General features: G+C 39.6%; 1 pseudogene; it reads right to left on the bottom strand.

Moving 5' to 3' along the window:
- Window positions 1-17,016: 17,016 nt before the first annotated feature.
- Window positions 17,017-20,313, bottom strand: LOC113301443 (annotated as a pseudogene).
- Between the last annotated feature and the right edge of the window lie 458 nt (window positions 20,314-20,771).

The following is a 20,771-nucleotide window of genomic DNA, read 5'->3' as shown; positions in this document are numbered from 1 at the left end:
AAGTTCGATTAATGATGTACAAAAGGAATTAAAGATTGGGTTTGGCTGATTAAGGAAAGGTTGAAGTTTAATTGATGAAGTGAAGATGTTCTGAAGTTGAACTGAAAGGAAAAGGTAATTAGGGTTTATGCTGTTCAAGAAATGGAAATTAGCGTTTCGGCAGAATTGTTTTGATGAATCAGCAATTCAGAAGGTGATATTTCTTGGGTAAGCCTTTAATTATTTAACTTTGATATTTGAAGTTGAATTACAAAGATTCGTTAAATTTATATGTTGTGTTTTAACTGAAATTGAGGTGATCAAACAAGGAAACTATGGCTGCTGTTTGAGGTGGTTTTGTTAGTATAAGGATGATCGGGTTTGAATTAGTGTTTGAGATGATTTATGTTTGATGGAATTAAAGTTAGTCGGGTAGTGTGTTTTCGTTCATAAGGGTGTGTGGATTGTGTAATTGGGTTTACAGAATTGGAGTCGGAGGTGATGATAAAACTGAGATTGAATCGGTTATGTGTGTATGTATTAGTATAATTTGGAATGGAGTTGGTGCTGATGCTGTGAGAGTTGTACAGAGGTGAATTTGAGATTTGGATTATGTTGAATTGTAGGAAGATGGTACTGTTGTTGATACAACTCGAATCGTAAGAAAGAATATGAAGATGTTATTGGTAATTGTTGGAATAATGCATGGAGTATGAGTTATTGGTGGAGGTATGGGAAAGGTAGGTGCTGGTAGTGATAAATTATGTGTATAAATTTCTGGTGATGTTGTAAACTGAGATTGATTGGGTTCAGGAAGTTGATAAAAGAAATAGGTGGTGAGTAGATGGTTTTATTGATGGTTGAAATTGATTGACATGAATCTGATGTATGGGCTAGGTATGAGTTGTGCAAGTGAAATGGAGATGAGTTTTGGTAGTGGCTCTGCAGGTGACATGGTTTGGTTAGTTGAAGTGATTTGGTTGAGTAAAGATTGAGGAATGAAGTGTTGCTTAGAACTGCAATTGCAGTTAGTCTATATTAACAACGATCGATTCAAGGACGAACCAACGGATCGTGGATCTTGAGGTAGGCGTGGCTTGTCATCAAAAGAGGTGGGAATACATTTGACTCTTTTGTAACCATTTTTGTTTCTTTTACAAAAGTTTATATTTAACAAATCATGCATTGTCTGTCTGTGCATTCCATGCTTTATTTAAATTGCATCATGATAATTCTGTTAATATTTCCATGGTTTGGAAAGGACTTGAATTGTTTGTTTCTTATATGTATTTTTATGGGAAATGGGAATTTCCACGTGTGTTATATAGGATACTCTCCTTCATATTTATATCGACATGAATTCAACTTTTATGCTTAGAGTGGGTCATCATGGTCTTGGTGATATCAATAGCTAATGAGTGTGGTTAACAAGAATATTATACATTGTTTGAAGAAGGAGTTTGTCCATATACATGTTTGTTTACTTCTGTGAGGATATTCTCTTTCATATTTATACCTACATGAATTCAGCTTTTATGCTTATTATGGGTCATCATGGTCTTGGTGATATCAATAGCTAATGAGTGTGGTTAGCACGAATAATATACATTGTTTGAAGAAAGAGCTTGTCCACATTCGAGTTTGTGTATCTCAGTGACTTGGTCACTATTTAATGTCTGTGAAAACATTATTATTTTTATTAATCTTGCTTATGATTACTTAGAAGTTAAATGTTAATTATTCTCACTTTCAGTTTTCAGAGACAGATCAGAGTTGCGCAGCGAAAGCCACAAGTGTTGACTCCATTAATTAGTTAACTTCTGTTATGTTTATTATGTTGTTTATTGTATCTGTAAACCAATTGACTATTGTATATATATCATTTGAGAAAAATTCATGTATATATATTCTGAGCGGGGTTAGTTTTGGGCTAAATTTTGTAGTAGATTTCTTAATTGAATGTTTAAGTATTTGAATTAGAGTCGCAGTGCTTCTTTATTTAGTTAATCTCTTGGATTAGTCAGCTGCTAGCTTAGGGGGGGGGGGGGGGGGATACAGGTTCATGGCTCTGGCGGGATAGGACGCGGTTTGGAGTTGGCTTGGGCTGCGGATGGCACTTGGCAGGAGTGGAAAGTTGGCGGTGAGATGGACGCAGGTGCATCGGCTATCGAGCAGAGAAGATAGCGCTGGGAGGATGCAAGCTAGGGAGCGGAGCCGTTGGCGCTGCTGGCTCGGCTTGGCCTGGACGTGACGCTGCTGGCTTAGCTTGGCTTGGCCTTGGATCCATTGGCTCGGCTTGAGTCGACGTGCGCTAATCTGGATGAGACGCGGAGAGGATGGCGCTGGTTAGGGCTTGGCTGTGACTCGGAGATGGCGCTGGCTAGGAGCGGTCTCTTGACGTTAGCTTGGCCGTGGACTGTCGGCGCCATGGAGCCTTGCTAGCGCCGGTCCGGTTGCTTCTTTTCATGTGTAACCAAAATTAGGAAACCCTCCTCCTTTCAAACTCCCAAACAGTCTTTCCTATAAAAGGCGTTGCCCATCTTCTTTATCCCGTATGATCAGTTTTATTCCCACGTCTTGGCGTGTTTGTATTGAATATAGGAAATTGAACAAGGTCACTAGGAAGGACCACTTTCCCCATCCCTTCATCGACCAGATGCTAGAGAGATTAGCTGGACATAGTCACTACTGCTTTTTAGATGGCTACTCTGGATATAATCAGATCGTTATTTCCCCAGAAGACCAGGAGAAAACCACTTTTACCTGTCCCTTTGGTACCTTTGCGTATAGACGCATGCCTTTCGGGCTATGTAATGCCCCTGCGACTTTTCAGCGTTGCATGATGAGCATATTTTCTGACATGGTAGAACGGTTCTTAGAGGTCTTTATGGATGATTTTTCAGTGTTTGGTTCGTCTTTCGATGAGTGCTTGCATCATTTGTCATTAGTTTTGACTAGGTGTAAGGAAAAGAATTTAGTGCTTAATTGGGAGAAATGTCACTTTATGGTTCGTTCAGGAATTGTTCTAGGGCATATTGTATCTTCAAAGGGTATAGAGGTAGATAAAGCCAAAATTGACCTTATTAAGACTTTACAGGTCCCAAAAACCGTAAGAGATATTAGGTCATTCTTAGGGCACGCAGGTTTTTATCGCCGATTCATCAAAGATTTTAGCTTAATTTCTAGACCTCTTTGCAATTTGCTTGTAAAAGATGTTAAGTTTATCTTTGATGATGCTTGTTTAGAGGCTTTCGAGAAGCTTAAGAGTTTACTCACTACTGCCCCCATAGTACAGGCACCTAACTGGAACCTACCCTTTGAGATCATGTGCGATGCTTCAGATTATGCTATTGGTGTTGTGCTAGGTCAGCGAGAAAATAAGTTACTTCATGTGATTTACTATGCTAGCAAAACTCTGAATGATGCCCAGTTGAACTATACCACTACCGAGAAGGAACTATTAGCCATTGTGTTTGCCTTAGACAAGTTTAGACCCTATCTCTTAGGTTCTAAGATCATCATATATACTGATCATGCTGCTTTAAAATATCTTTTGTCTAAGAAGGATACTAAACCTAGATTGATTAGGTGGATTCGGTTGTTGCAAGAGTTTTCTCCAGACATTAGAGACAAAAAGGGTGCCGAAAATGTTATAGCAGATCACTTGTCTAGGCTAGTTGTTAGTTCCCCAGATGATTCCCTTCCTATAAGGGATAGCTTTCCTGATGAACAATTGTTCTTTGTTACCCAATTACCTTGGTATGCGAATATAGTGAACTATCTTGTTACTGGTCGAATGCCCCAACATTGGGGTAAACAAGATCGTTCTAGATTTTTAGCCGAGGTTAAGCACTTCTTTTGGGATGATCCTTATTTGTTTAAGTATTGTCCAGACCAGATTATTAGGAGATGTATACCTGAGAGTGACCAGTCCAGTATTATTTCCTTTTGTCATGATCATGCTTGTGGGGGTCACTTTAATGCTAAGAAGACTGCTGCTAATATATTGCAGTGTGGATTCTATTGGCCTTCGTTGTTTAAAGACTTCCATAGTTACTGTGTTACTTGTGAACGTTGCCAGAAATTAGGAACCATTTCCCGTAGGAACATGATGCCCTTGAACCCGATTCTGATTGTTGAGGTCTTTGATGTGTGGGGTATTGAATTTATGGGTCCGTTCCCTAATTCTTTTGGTAACCTATACATCCTTGTCGCTGTAGACTATGTCTCTAAGTGGATTGAAGCGTTTGCGTGTAAAACCAATGACCATAGGGTTGTGATAGAGTTCTTGAAAGAAAATATACTTACACGTTTTGGTACACCGCAAGCTATAATTAGTGATGGAGGGTCGCACTTTTGTAATGGACCTTTTAGGCTTTTAATGAAGAAATATGGTATTACTCATAAGGTAGCCACCCCGTATCATCCACAGACTAGTGGTCAAGTTGAGGTTTCCAATAGGGAGATAAAACGTATATTAGAGAAAACAGTTAATCCTAATCGGAAAGACTGGTCGTCTAGGCTTACTGATGCCTTATGGGCTTACCGTACTGCGTTTAAGACTCCTATTGGAATGTCGCCTTATCGGCTTGTTTATGGCAAGGCATGTCATTTACCTATTGAGTTAGAACATAGAGCTTATTGAGCTGTTAAGAAGCTAAATTTTTCACTCGACAAGGCAAGAGCCCATAGGAAACTCCAGCTCAATGAGTTGGAAGATATTCGTAGAGATGCGTATGATAGTGCGAAGGAGTATATGAAAAAAATGAAACTTGTGCATGATAGGAATATTCTAAGAAAGACATTTTCTCCAGGTCAAAAAGTTATTTTGTATGATATCCGCTTACATCTTTTCCCTGGGAAGTTGCGTTCTCGGTGGACGGGTCCTTTTTATTGTTCGCACTATTTTTCCTCATGGAGTTGTTGAAATTAAGTCACCGGATGGTAGTAGTTCTTCGAAGGTTAACGGTAAGAGATTGAAACCCTTTTTAGAGCCCTTGCCTACAGGTGATGTTGAGGAGGTCCCTGTTTACCCTTGATTGACCATCGAGGCGGATTGTATGTTGTATATTAGTTTTTGATTTTCTTCACCCAGGTACTATCTTACCAACTTCTCCTCGTGTTATGTTACTTTTGGTATTGCTCTTTCATTAGAAACATTGAGGACAATGTTAGATTTAAGTTTGGGGGTGGGGAAGAAACTTTTTGTTAGTTTTAAGTTGCAATAAATAAACTCCAGAGCCTAGAAATTTACGCCTATTAAGGATAGCACTAACCAATCTAAGTGGATGGAAACATTTTTGTTTTAGGAGTTGAGGAACCAATCTGACTAGATGGAAACATCTATAGAGTCTATTCATAAAAGTACAGAGCTCAGGTGTTAGAAATAACATGATAGTTTCGCCATATCTCGTCGAGTCCTTTTCACTTTCTATTTTTCAGTTTTCTTTTATTTCAAGTGATTTGGTGGGGCACACGATTCAAGTTGTTACCTTTGCTAGGGTGAAATAGAGTGACTGAGTTACCTTTTTAAAAAAAAAAATTAGACCAGACCAGTAGACCAATCGGAATAAATACTAACACTTGTATAGCAATATGTGTGTGTTCTCCCTGTCTCCATCGCCTAAACAAGCGTGGAATGCAGGATCCACGGGAATTACAATATAATCTGGTGACAAGAAACATGCGCTTGGGTCCACAAGGTCCAATCATGTTGTTAGTTCTTAAATAAATGTGTGTTTAATAAAGTCGACCACTGGTACCCTTGTATATGCCAGTTGTGTTGACCTAGAGTTAGGATTATTGAACACTGGTTCCCTTGTATATGCCACTGTGTTAATATTAGTCAGACCGGTATCTCAGTCATTTAGGTTAGGTTCACCTTGGCAGAGGCCTTCAGACAGATATGGGAAACACCGTTCACTTTTCAACCATCTACGTTTTTCTTTTTCCATCTTCTTAATCTTTTCATGTGATTAGTCTGACTCCGAGTATGATGTCCATCGTGAAACTATCTTAGTAAAGCTCTGTCACTTATATGAATTTTAGTATGCTTGAGTGAAAACTCGTGTACAGTAATTGGAATTTCGCATCAGGGTACTTCCTCCTATAATTAATAAGTATGCCAACCAAGGAGGTTCTTTAGTGCTTTCCAAGATTCTGCGTACATAGCTAGGGTTTGGAGTATGAAGGTTTTGTGGGTACACCTCTGGTAAACCCTCCGGAGACAACACTCCGCCACTAGGGCCACCTAGTGGTTTAACGGCTTACTGCACGTGCTAAGTGTAGTCATTTTATTTTCTAGATTAGATTCGCTCGAGGACTAGCAAATAATAAGTTTGGGGGTATTTGATAGACACATTTTTGTGTCTAATTTGTCCTCAATGTCTGTATTGTTGGAACTCTATTTTTGTACTAATATTGTGTTTTTATGTATTTTTAGGAAATAAACATTTTTGGAAAATTCGGCTCGAAAAGTTGATTTTGTCACCTGGAGGACAAGTGTTATTCGGACTCTCGCTTTTGGATAAGGGGTAACCTAATTACTAAGGGGCACCCCCCAGGTCACCCCCAAGACAGCTGCTATTCACACCCCAGTTCTGGTTAGGGGGAGGACATCTTCTTCCCAAATTCAAAAACCAAAAATTGGCGGGAAAAAATATATCAACTGGCAGATGTTTGTTGGAATATTTGAACGTGTTCTAGGGCGATTCAATGGCTGATTTTTGGTAGGAAGTTGTGTTATGTCCTATCAAACATGTTTTGGGCTTTTGGTTCGATCAAATTTGGCCAGAATTAGCTGGACAATTCACGGAAGCAAAACAGGGAAACACGGGTTGGACACCGGATTGGAGAAGATTTGAGCGTGTTCTGCTCATGCATGAGGGCTCTAGCAACGTTGTGGGTCGTGTGTAAACACTTCTAGAGTGACCAGGATGGAAATCTATGCGTACCAGAGCAAGAATGGAAAGAAAATATTCCCAAGAATATTTTTCTTTACTGCCGAGTTAAAGAGAATTATATGGAGTGAATGAGCGAGATTCGATGGGTCTGTTGGCTATAAATATGTTTCTATGGTTGCATAGAAGGGTTGTCGAGAGTTTGGAGGAGTTTAGAGAACTAGAGAGCAAGAAAATACAAGTTGCAGAGATTCTGGTTCTGCTACTGCTGCTGCTGCTGCTGCGAGGAGGAAGAACGTGAAGAACAGACTCTCCAAGACCGTCGTTTATCAACAGTGACATCGACTGTCACCTGTGGGTCGTAGTTTCCCAACGACAACAGCACTTCAGCTTTGTCGTTGACTCTGGACGCCTTCTGTGGGTCGCAAAATCCTGTTTTACATCATTTTCTTGTCTTTCTCTTCATTGTAAAACACTTTTGAGCATCAATGAAATTCTTTGAGAGGTTTTCCAACATGATGAGCGGCTAAAATACCTGGTGATTGAGGCAATGGAGGATCTATTCACTCATGTTTGATTGGTAATATTTTTATTTATAATTTCGTTAATTATTTATTTTATTTAATTCACTTGGATAAAAATATAAAAAAAGGGGATAAAATGGTTTTCTTAATTATTTGTGAATCAGTTTGATGTTTTATGCTTAGAATATATTCTTTGATAAATCATGCTTAAGGATTACAACTTAATATTTGGATACCTTTTAAATTAAAAAGTGATTTAATAAGAAAAAGAGCTTAATAATAATTTCTGAAATATTATTTATAACCAATCAACTTGAAGTAATAGTGAATCCTGAGCCTTAATCTTTCTAAAATCTTGACATTACTATTAATTTTCTTCATTTATTTATTTGTTTAAATCTTAAAAAAAAAAGAAAGAATTACCTTCACAAGTTCGAAAAGAACCCAGTTTTCACCACTATCTACAACAACTTTGAAAAAACAGCAGGAAGACAGCACAAATAGTGCTGGTCGGCAAGTCGTGTTTTTCTCTCATGAGAAAGAGTACGCTTCTTTTGTTTGATTTTTTTTTTTTTGCAACTCTCAGAGTCTTGACGGTTATAATGTTGAAGTCAGAGGCCGCGTCAATCAGCATGCTGTCAAACTCAACATCTTTCAAGTGAACAGTGGTTAGAAGTCCCCAGTTTCATCTATCAATCGTGCTTCCCAAGAGAGGTTGGGGTTTGGGAACGGCTTCCCTGGATGGAAACAACTGCTTCCCTGATGTAGGGCGGTTGAGGGATGCAAATATGTCTTGACGGTGAAATATAGAATCCCACATAAATGTTTCATCATAGACTGCACGATTTCTTGGGCGAAGTCCCCAGAAATCATGCGGCTCCTGACTGGAAGAGGGTATCTGTGAACTCAGAGGGTCGTTGATTTTCTTTTCCTCGATCGTTCCCGATCTTCACGTGTGATGAAATTGGATGTTGGTTCCCTTCAACGCGAGCCTCTTAATCTATAAACGCGCGTCCTGCTGAAGTGCCTGCGCCGGATGTTAAAAGTATTCTTCGTCAGCTCCATCTGAGGTTGACGTGACTCTTGTGGTGGCCGCTCCGTTAGTGTCTTGAGGAAAATAGGTATCTCTTTCTGAGTTGTAGGTACGCCTGTCTGAGCTTTACGAGAACCTTTTGTTTTTCCATCAAATCAACAGTGGTAAGAGGAGGTCGGCTTCTTCTGGATCCTCCAGTCTCTCGTCTTCATGGTGAAGTAGCATCGGCTCTGGTCACGGTTGGAGCTGTCACAATTAAAGAAACGTTGGGAGCGGCGGCAGCGGATCTGGCTCTGGTGATCGGCGGTGTAACACCTGAAAGAACACTTTCCGCGGAAGCGGCTCTGGTTACCGAAGGTGTAACGCCTGAAAGAGCGTTCTCCACGCCGCTGGTGTTGAGATGAGGCATATTAACGCCGCTGGAAGAAACATTAATTCCAAGAGTAATCTCAGCGCTAGTGTTTTCAGGGTTTATTGCTGATCCGGACCTGAGTTCTACCATATTGAGATCGGGATTGAAAAAATGAATTTGGAAATTGGAATTTGATATTGCAACCGAGAGATTAATCTCCCACTGTGGTCGCCAATTGTTTGTGGGTGAAAACTGTTTCTGCCGGTTTTGGTAATTTCGTGTGTGTGGATGAGAAACGAGTCTAAAACCTAAACAATGTACTGCACGGGAGTACTTTTGATTCGAGAGATCAATCTGTAAAATCCTGGCCTAAGACAAGAAATGGTCGTTCCAGGCTTGCTTCGGTCACAAAGTGAAGGAGAAGTTTTGGTCTTAGGGAGGGAAGCGAAGAAAGTGTTTGAGACCAGAATAATTGATTCCGGAAGTGTGGGTGTTTCGTGACTTGTATCAGAAAGTTAAACTGGCTAGCTGAATGAAAATCTATCAGATGATTTCTGGATGTTGTATTTTTCTCCTGACCAAAACTTGTTATTTGGTGGAAATAGGTGAGACCTATTTATACAAGTCGCAGCAAAACGTACCCTGGTCTCGTAGGAAGTGGAAACGGTTGAGTGGTGGAAGAAAAGAGTAACGGGTAACGCCTGGAATTGATATTTCCATAATGAAGGATACGTTTCACCATTACTTATTGCCATTACTAACCGCCTCGCTTTATGACACAATCTTGTAACAGGCATATTGTACGCCGCACGCTGTAAACCGCCAGACCGATACCCTGATGAGTATCCCCCAGTTTGTGACATGTTTTGATGTCTCGAGTGTTTTCGTGGAAAACATGTAGCACTTTGCTACGTGTGGCAAGTTAAAATCAAGAGTCTTGCTGCAGGAAAATGCATGTGATGCTAGTAGGCTCGTCTTGGATGGTCTCCTGAAACTTGCCACAAGTCTGCCAGTTCGGTGGCGAACTTGAATGGCTGAGATTGCATATCATGAGGAAGGGTAGTCGTTGATTATGGCTACCTTGTGTTGGCGCCTGATAATGGCGCAGTGGCGTTTTTGATGCACGCCAGTGGAAATGCATCATGGCTGGCATGGCTCGTGCATGCCAGTGGCACGGTGGTGCAAGTAGCGCCTGGCGTAGCCATGGCCATTAGTTTTAGGCGGTTGGTCACCTGAAAATTTTCACAAGTCTCTCAGCTCGGTGGCGAGTTCGGATGGCTGAGATTACATCTCATGAGGAAGGATGGACGTTGATTATGGCTACCTTCTGTCGGCACCTGACAACTTTTTCTAAATTAGGGTTTAGCATGTCGAAACCCTAATTAGAAGATATGGCATGTCGTTTGGCATGTGCGCCTGGCATGCATGTTTTGGCAAGTTTGGCATGCCGTTTGGCATGTGCGCCTGGCATGCGTGTTTGGCAAGTTAGGCATGCCGTTTGGCATGTGCGCCTGGCATGCGAGTTTGGTAAGTTAGGCATGTCGATTGGCATGTGCGCCTGGCATGCGCGTTTGGCGAGTTTGGCATGTTGCTCGGCATGTTTGGCATGTCGATTGGCATGTGCGTCTGGCATGCGCGTTTGGCGATTTTGGCGTGCCAATTGGCATGTGCGCCTGGCATGCGCGTTTGGCGAGTTTGGCATGCTGCTTGGCATGTTTGGGATGCCGATTGGCATGTGCGTCTGGCATGCGCGTTTGGCGAGTTTGGCATGCTGCTCGGCATGTTTGGCATGCCGATTGGAAAGTGCGCCTGGCATGCGCGTTTGGCGAGTTTGACATGTTGGCGCGGGTTTTGGGAAGCCAATTGGATTTGCGACCATCTGGCGTGGTTTCCTCCTTTTCAACATTGTTTGCGAGTTTAGAGCGACCTGATTGGTCAATGGAAAGTGGGGTCAGCCAAGCATGGGCATGGCCACACTTCTTGTGCGCTGTGACGGATTTAAAGTGACCTGATTGATCGATGAAAAGTGGGGCCGGCAAGCTAGGGCGTGGCCACACTTCCAGTACGCTGTGACGGATTTAAAGTGACCTGATTGGTCGATGGGAAGTGGGGACGGCAAGCTAGGGCGTGGCCACACTTCCACTGCGCTGTGGTAGATTTAAAGCGACCTGGTTGGTCGATGGGAAGTGGGTCTGGCAAGCTAGGGCGCGGCCACACTTCCAGTGCGCTGTGGCGGATTTAAAGCGACCTGATTGGTCGATGGGAAATGGGGCCGGCAAGTTAGGGCGCGACCACACTTCCAGTGCGTTATGGCGGGATTAATCGCCTAGTTTGGCTAAGCATAGTTTCGACCAACGGGGTCTAGTGTACTGCGCGGGGCGCGAAACCCTAATTTTTGCAAATTGGTCGAGTTTATGAGATTTTGTGGATTATCACAGTAATTGGCTGGATTTTGTATGCTTCCATAAAAATCCTTATCTACAGAATGCAGTGTGCTTTCCGTCTGAGCATTTCGTGCGATGGCCTTAACTTTGGTGCTTGGAGGTTCATGCTACTCCGCTGCGAGTGAACATAAATCCGTCATGTCATACCGATATTAAGGGTTCTGCCGAGGAACATTGCACAAAAATGTACTCAGTGAGTCTTGTATTGGCGAGGTGCCGAAATTTACAGAGCTTTTGGGATGGTTGCTACATTCGCCAGTCTGGATAAATTTCATGTAAATATATTGAATGGCTCAATAAATATGTTGGTGGAGAGGTTAGCACTCACGACACCGTTTCCTTACAGAGTGACGTCAGATGCAAGGTTTTACGATTTAACCCTAAGCTAAAAACCACCATCAACAACCATGAAACTGAGGAGTTTCCTTAAAATGAAGGATATTTGTTCAAATGAAGGGATTTTCATGAGATCAAGGAAAAATAATAAAACATGATAAAATAAAGAATTAGGCGTGGGACGGCGTGACTGGCCGGCCGGTGGGCCCAGTACCCTAGCGCCTTAGCTAATATTTTATTATTATTTTTCTTCATATTTTGCATAGGTTCATCATTCCTTCATGTTTTGGAATGCTCGTTCGTGCATTCAGGTGCTCGTTAGTGCATTATTGCTAAGTATACTTGCACCATTTTGGTCGGAGCTTACTCGATAGTGGCTCAGATTCCCGTACGTTGAATATTTATTACTAACCCATGGAATTCTGCTGGGAATAGCCATGAATTGAAGTAATGAAATATTATGAAGAATGTAGAATACTTCCGAATATTTAGTTAATGAATTTAAGGATTAGAAATAGTTAAACGAAGGCTATATACTAGCAGGCATGCTGTCTAGGAGCATTAATTATTCAAGGATTGGGAGATATGAGCTAGTTGAAGCGTCATATTTATTTATTACATATAGTCAGGTAAAACGTTGTTGCATCCTGAAGACGTTATTGCTCTATACTAGCAGGCAAGCTGTCTAAGAGCCATCCAATTATTAAGATTCTATACACATGTCTTTTATATAGTCAGGGAAAACATTGTTACGTCCTGAAGACGTTATCGATCTATACTAGCAGGCAAGCTGTCTAGGAGCCGTCCAATCCTTCGATTCTATACAAAAGTGATTACTGAAATTGCTCAGTATTCATGAAATGTGTCGTTGCCTTAGTTGAGAGACTGCATATTCATGTATGCTCTGAGAGACAGTATACTCAGTCAGAGGTTCTTGTGGCATGAGTTTTCATGCTTTCATGAGAGACATGAGCCTCAATATTCATCTGATTGATGGATCCGAAATAGGTAAGATTATGGTTTTACGATTTTAGCCCTTGTCGAAAATCCACCATCAACAATCGGGTATCCAAATATTTGTGTATTTTTCCTTGATTATACCCAAATGCAAAGATTTCTTCTAGTTTTTTTTTTAAGTTCTTTTTTCATGTTTCATTTTTTTGTTTAGATTTTTTTCGTTTTTCATTTTTTTTCTTAGATTTAATTTTACTTAGAACATTTACCTAGATTTAACATAAATTTTATATGAAAAATCATTAGTTTCAAGCCAAAAGGATGAATATAAAAAATATTACAGGGGTGTATTGGATCAAGATTTTTCTAGATAAAATTGGATACTAGTTTTACCCGAATCTAGTGGATTTATAATGTTTCTTAAAGAATCTTTAAGATTCTTATAGATATATGATTCTGGATTATAATGGATTTCCTTAGGAGTTGTTACATTTTTAAAAATTAAAATATATTACCAATTAGTAATATATTTGAAAAAACCAAGGTCATGATGATTCCCTTAAAAAAAAGATCCAAAAGTTGAGATGGTGGTTGGTGTGTATGGTGTGGTGGTGGCGGTGATGGTTGTTGGTGGCGGCGGTGGTGGGCGCGGCGGTGGTGGTTTGTGTGTGGCGGTGATGGTGGCGGCGGTGATGGTTGGTGGTGGCGGCAGTGGTCGATGGTGGTGGTTATGCTGGTGGTGGTTGGTGGTGTGTGGTGGCGGTTTGTAGTGGTGGTGGTGGAAAAACATAGCATGTTGTGATAAAACAAAATTTGTCAAGAATCCATGAAACTCTTATAGTTTGGGTTAAGAATGAAATGAGATAATAACATACATATTTTGCCTACAAGTATCCATAAAAATCCATATATATCTTGTCCCTTAACTATCCTAAGAAATCTTAAATAAAATTAAATACCTAGGATATTTGTGGAATCTAAAACAATCCTAATTGAATACCATGGATATTTAATGATTCCTTACACATCCTAATTGAATACCTAGGAGTTTTTAGGATTGTTAAATGGGAAAATTAGGCGCAGGCCCAAAAAAAAATATTGTTATTGTCAGGCCCTCAATTAATTTTAGGTACCGTGACACCCATAATTATTTCTGTGGCACCCATAATTATATGAAATTATTAAAAATGTCTGCATGACGGATTATGCATCAGGGGTATAATTGGCAACGCAACTTGGATATAACATATCTAAAAATCCGTGCCTTGGAATTTTACAAATTTTATATCGTTAGAAATCTTTTCAAGAGAGCTACGCAACGAGTACAAACAACAATATCAAATTTTTGTTTTTCACGAAAAAATCGGAGGTGATCATCATTTTAGGCAAAATTTCGAAAACTGACTACATAACCATTATGCAGCCACCAAAAAAGATGCATAACACATTCTGCAGACGCATAACGAATTATGCATCTGCATAACAAAGTTATGCATCTATAACAAGTTATGTAACCATTGTTTTGGTAGATTTTAGTGCGTACATGAAAAATTGATGCATAATTGCAGTATGCATCCATATTTACGGATGCATATCAGGTTATGCATCTATTTTCTCGATGCATAAAAGATTGTGCAACAATTTTCTCGATGCACAATGCATTATGCAGTCATATTTTTGGATGCATAACGTGTTATGCAACCATTCTCTGGACTGCATAACAAGTTATGCTGCTATTATTGTAGGTGCATGACAAGTTATGCAGCCTTTTTTTTTGTTGGTTTCAATATTAACAAAAATATTGTTGCATAACGTGTTATGCAATAAATTTTATAGATGCATAACAAGTTATGCAACCATTTTCATAGCTGCATAACAGATTATTCAACCATTATGAACAACACCAACACCGATAGATCACACTAGCTTTCCAACCAACAACATCTATCCCTTTATTTTTGCTATTAATATAGATTTTGTCGAGGGCGTTCTTGATCTCATCATGGAAATGATAATCCAGTCCTAGCCTTTGGATGGTATTGATCAGCTTCAATGAATATGGCAATCCACTGACTCCATCAAAGAACATTCCTTCAGCTTTTCGAATTTATTTGTACAGATCTCACTCTGTCCATTAACAAGGTAATCCGCAAATGGAACATCAATTAAAAAATCTATTATACATTACACAAGAGGTCGGAAGTATGACCTATTGGACCATGCACTGAAATAGACTGATGAAAACACATGTGCAACAACCATAGCTCCTATGACGATACCACAAACTGTTGCTGCAACTCCAAGACTTAGAGAGTAGTTATCAGCCGTTGGGACAATAATATACGTATTGACCATATACAAGAATGTATTTTCTAAGTTCAACATCAGTGACGTACAATGATATCTCTGTTCATCAACTGGTTCATCAGTTGGCATTGGTAACTCATCTTGCATGATAAGGGCATGTTGTTGTTGTCATGCCCAGACCCATTATTATCCAAGTTCCAAGTTTTTCTCACAATCCCTTCCATACAATATTAGTAGCTACAAAATTAGCTGTCAGATCCGTACCGGAAGTTCGCACTAAAAAAAGCTGGCAAAACCAACTGAGACCCATTTGCTTCTGGTATCTCCTTCTCTCTCTCTTTCTGAACACCAGCAAATGCAAACATTCTCTCCCGCATAATACATGGTGAAGTTTTACAGCCACCCCATACGCCAATATGGGATATCATTCTCGTCGGGAATCCTACGCAGGAACATCATCATTCTGCTCAACCCGATCATACTTTGATCAATTGCTTGAAACTGTAGACCTTGATTGGCCATTCAAAGTATACGGTGTCGATAAAGATGATGTTCGAGAAACTGCAAACGAAGTGTTTTTCACGTCATGCCGTTCTTCTCCAGGGTTCGGTGGGAGGAATGCATTATCGTATTACCCATCTGGGCATGACAACAACAACGGGGATGGTGGTAGTTTTGGTGGAGGAGGAAATGGGAGGAATAATAATGGGTCTGGTTTGGTCGCGACCAGTAGATTAAAACGAAATATACATTTTAATTGAGGAAAGAAGATAACTTCACTTTGCTATCGTACCCATCATTCCTAAACTAATCAGACACCCACATATCAGTCCATCTTCACCAATTAACGGAAACAAGGTCTTCTCTTCCTCTCATTGCCTTCTTCATCTCGACCACCAAAACCACCACGAGTTTCATCCAGGATATGTTTATGTTTTCGCCATCTTGGATATGCGATTTCATAGAATGGTGTTTCGAATTTATTTATTTTTGTTTTTCTTCATCTGGTTGTAGATCTGACTTGATGAGTTTGGATGGGGAAAACCAGAGGTCTGAGTTGGGGTTCCAGTTTCCTATTTTCTGGATTTAGGGTGAGGAAGGCGGAGAGAAAGAGGAGAGGGTGTGTGGAAGTGGCAGAGAGAACTCAGAGAAACATTAGGTTTAGGTCTACAAATCTGTGAAGCCATTACAGTAACAATATCAACACAAGTAGAATACATCGACAAGAAGACATCGAATATTAAAATATGGGCCTGTGCATAATTTTATCACCGAAGATGGGTGCGACCGTGAATTTTTTTGGCCGTGGGTTTCACAGTGGAAGGAAAACAGAAAATGAGTCTGGTAGTAGTTTTCACTTGTTAAATATCCAGGTAAATCTTAATCCAATACACCCCTGTTAGCAAAATATATATAGTTAATTTTACTATACCCAATAAATACCCAAAACAGACGGGTATTTCATGTTTTTATCGGGCCCACTAATTTAGGAACCGGATCCGAAACCGTTAAGACGCGAAACAAAATAAAATAACCGGGTTCAAATCCAATCGGACCCGTTGGCTCCCCTAACGACCGTATGACATCACAGTGATCCTATCACTACGGTGAAAAAACTTATAAACAAACATATCACTTTTCACTCACTTCAAAACTCTCTCACAAAAACAAACAACCAAAGGACCTATTTTGTCTACTTTTTTGTTGATCACAGTTACTGAAATCTTTCTTCTCCATCCCTATCCCTTTCCCTTGCTTTCCTTTTCATGAAGCACGTTCGCTTTTTCAAATGTTACAGGTTTCCAGTAGATGCACCAACCATATTACTGACCACGACATCCAAACCATGTAGATAAAAAGTTTCACCATTTAGCAAATCAAAACATATTGTACTGAAACATAATATGATGCCAACATTGTTTCCTCAATACACATGTGCTGCTGCAACCCAAGAGGGAGAAGATACCTTGAGATGCTTCCCTACATGTATGCGGAACATTAAGACTTGGGAGGATGAGTCTCCTTCTGTCTCTCTTATCATGTGATCATAAATAATTGAAAAGGAAGGTGGGCATATCAAGGGAAGAACCTCCACTCTTACTGCCCACCGACACTATATTTTACATACAAATACCCTACAATTTGAGGGAGAAAAACACAAAAAGGAAAAAGAGAAATGGACCACAAATTTGGACATAAGTATATGACTGAATTAATGGAGAACAAATATACAAATAGCTATGGTTACAAATCCTCTCGAGTATAAATTTGGTTCAAATCCAAAAACCAAATAACAAACACTTTCTTTTCAAGATTTTGGTTTCTTGAAAGATTACAAGATGGACAGCAAACCATGCACATCCCAAAGAAGGATATTAACTATTACTGCTCCTAACTATTATAATAACAATCATTAAATTTCAAGGGGTTTTTTCAAGAAATTATAAAAATCTACTAGATACACAAAGGCAAAGAGAGAGTAAGAGATAGAATGAAAAATTCTATACGGCAGCCACCATTTCAAAATAAAATTAGAGAGAAAAAAGAGAACTTATTTATTCAGCTTGAGGTCCTCTTCCACCTTACCGGGTTGATTCACTTCAGTTGAATGAGCAATATGAACTTTGCTGCTGAATATGCAGGGATTGACTCTAAAATGGTTTCGGTATTTTCTTTTCTTTTATCTTTTCTTATATAGTAATATGTTTTTCCATGCTTCTGCTTGGACTATTAACTCATTTGTTCACCGATTAGGTCGAGACCCACAGAAGAGAAAAGATACACCTGAAAGAGTAAAAGTAGAATGAACCCCTTGAGCTGATAACAGACTTCTTACTGCGGCAGTGAGGAGTAGAAAGCTAGAGCGAGCTCTTTTCTATAGATTTGTTACTTTTCGGTCGTGTGGCGGCTGTGGAGCCTCCTGCTGTTCTTTCAATTTGTTCAATTCAGATAGCTCACTATCAGAAGCTCCTCTATATATTTGTGGGTGTGTCAAAGTTTTTGATTCTCTTTCAGCTGCGGCAATCAAGTCAGATTCTGAAGCTCTGCCAGTTTTTGTGATGACCCATTCGTAAGAGCTTCCCAATTGGAATAATCCTGATACCATGGCATGGAATTTGGTAACTGACATTGTGTTTTCAAATAGGAGGTAAGGAACAATGAAGGGGAATGATCTTGGTGTAGGGAGGATATTGAGAAATGACATGAAAACGGGTATATAACAGATGACCCAGATAGGTAATTCAGCCTCTGGCACAAACATGGTTAAAGGAAGAATTATGCAAAATAATGTGAAAGAATAGAATGGGAGGATCAATTTCCTTAAGAGAAAGAATAACAGTATCAAATTTGCTTTCTTCCATATTGTTATCTGCAATTAAAAAATGAAAGCGTGCTTTCACTTAGATTCCAACTAGAAATCCTAATTCAACTCTTCAACGACTAACTAGGCATCTTTTCAACATCGCGTCATTAAGAGACCTTAAGAAAAAACGTAACCAAAAAGCTGCAAAAAGAAAAGAAAAGACTAAAGGAAACTTACCTTTGAATGTATAATAGATGGAAGGCACAATCGGAAAAGCTGCATTGGACCAGAATGCCACCGATGTTGCTGTTTCTTATAAGCTTCATAGGATTCGGGAACTTCGCAAAGCACCTGAAAATTACATTTACTGAGATCTGTCAAACGCACAAGAGTAAAAAAAATTTGACTTCGGACGAAAATTGGAACGAAGGCAGTACCTTAACATCATTAAGGTAAATGAATTTCCAGCCATTAAGATGAGCACGGACAGCTATATCCATATCTTCTACTGTAGTCCTTTCGAGCCAGCCTCCGGAATCTTCTAGAGCTTTGATTCTCCAAACACCGGCAGTTCCATTAAAACCAAAGAAGTTCAAGAAGACTCCATTAACTTGTTGCTCTACCTCAAAATGGAAGCAAAGATTAATGTTCTGCAGGCGAGTCAACAGATTTTCGTCCTTGTTCACAAAAGCCCAACGTGCTTGAACCAACCCTAGCTCGGGATTGTCCTGTATTGTGGAAAACACAGTGTTACATTAAGCAAATACTGACTATAAGGTTCCAAATTAGGTACCTAAAACTCAATTTTTGTATGAACAATCACCTTAAAATGAGGAACAGTTTTCTTAAGATAGTCAGAGTTGGGTTGAAAATCTGCGTCAAATATTGCGACAAACTCATACCCTCGTACATAATCACAGCCCATGGCAGATTTGAGATTCCCTGCTTTGTAACCCGTTCTAACCAATCGATGTCGATAAATAATGTTGATACCCTGCTGACTCCACCTAGAAACCTCAACTTTGATTAAATTCTGAATGCTTTCATCATCAGAGTCATCTAGTACTTGAATCAGGATACGGTCTTTTGGCCAATCAATCTGGCAAACTGCAGAAATAGATTGCTCGTATACCTGAAGAATACTAATGGATTACTTCTTAATATCGGAAACTAAAATCTAATATGATGCAATCCAGCACTTGAAATGAACTTCAATAATGAACAAAAACCAAGGGGCTTGAATTACAGAAAGAAGCATGACAATTTGGACTTGACTACTTAAGTAGGGACTATATTTGCATTTTTAGATTATTTTGCATGATTTGAAAAGACAACTTCTATTATTACAACAAAGCTAGGGAATTAAACATATACAATTGACCTTAATCATGAGAACTGAAAGAAGAAAATAGAATTGACAGCATAAAAAGAAAAGGAAATTTTAGTTGGTGTTTTTACCTCTTTTTCGTTACACATAGGAATCTGAACAAGAACCATGGGGTATTCATAATCGTTTCCCTCCAAATCCTCTGACTTGAATGGATCTCCGATAATTGTCGGCTTAATCTTCTTCAACTTGATCCAAAAACAACCAATACATAAGACCATCCTATCAATAGACTGGATTATAAAAAGAGCAACACAAAAATTGGACAAAGCTTGTATTGTTGGGGCAATATAATCGGCTCGAAACGCTAACCAAGCTACGAAAATCATATGAAGCCATCCTTGAATTTCAGATGTTTGCGGAATATGCAAATGAGAGTTCTGAAAATAATGCCAACCCTTCAAGTGAGCAACCACTTCAAAAACCAGAATTGCCAAAGAGATCAATAAGAAACCTCTAATAACTTTGAATAAAAATCTTTCTTTACTTGACTTATCGCTCTCCATGGTTACTCCTCGACCAAAAAACAATCTTGTTTTTACGGCTCCAAGTAAAGTCCATAACACAGTTGCAAGCCAAGTAACACAACCGACAGCTCTATGAGCTTTGAGTAGTAAAACCCATGTAAATTGTTTTGCATTTTTCCCCCGATCCTTATCGACTGGTCGAAATGCTGCGTCTGGACCATCGATTTCAAGTATAGAGTAGTTTGGGTTCTCCATGGTTACAATTACTGGAGTTCCCTTTCTTGTATCCTTTGTCCACCATTCTGAAAAATCCAATCTTGGAGCCATTTTTTCCTTATGGTGGTGGGATTTGGTTTCAGCTGAAGTCTCCCAAAACTTCAAAATGCACAAAATTCCTTTTGGCTCAAACTGAAAATACAGAACCTAAAACCTCATACTAATACACAAAAGAAGCTTCCCAAACCTTTTTAGAGGATTTAGTTCAAACTGAAGATACAACAGAACCCAAAACCTTAAAAATAAAAACCTTAAGAAATCTGTAGAACCCAGATCTCAGAACTAAGGAAATCTTGCTAAAACCAACATTAGAAGCAAGACTCAAAAGACAGATCCTGCACACAAAATCTTAAGAAGCCATTTTTATATCTTCCATTCCAAACCCAATGCAGCAAGAAAATAATCCAAACAAAAGAAGTATGTAAAAGATTTTTCTACACTGAAAGGTTTTATCTTTCTCTCTCTCCCCCCCTGTCTGCAACTTCTTCTACTTACTCAAGTTGGAAAAC

Source organism: Papaver somniferum, chromosome 8 (genome assembly GCF_003573695.1).
Source record: "Papaver somniferum cultivar HN1 chromosome 8, ASM357369v1, whole genome shotgun sequence".
Classification (NCBI taxonomy): domain Eukaryota; kingdom Viridiplantae; phylum Streptophyta; class Magnoliopsida; order Ranunculales; family Papaveraceae; genus Papaver; species Papaver somniferum.
This window is presented reverse-complemented; position numbering and strand designations above follow the sequence as displayed.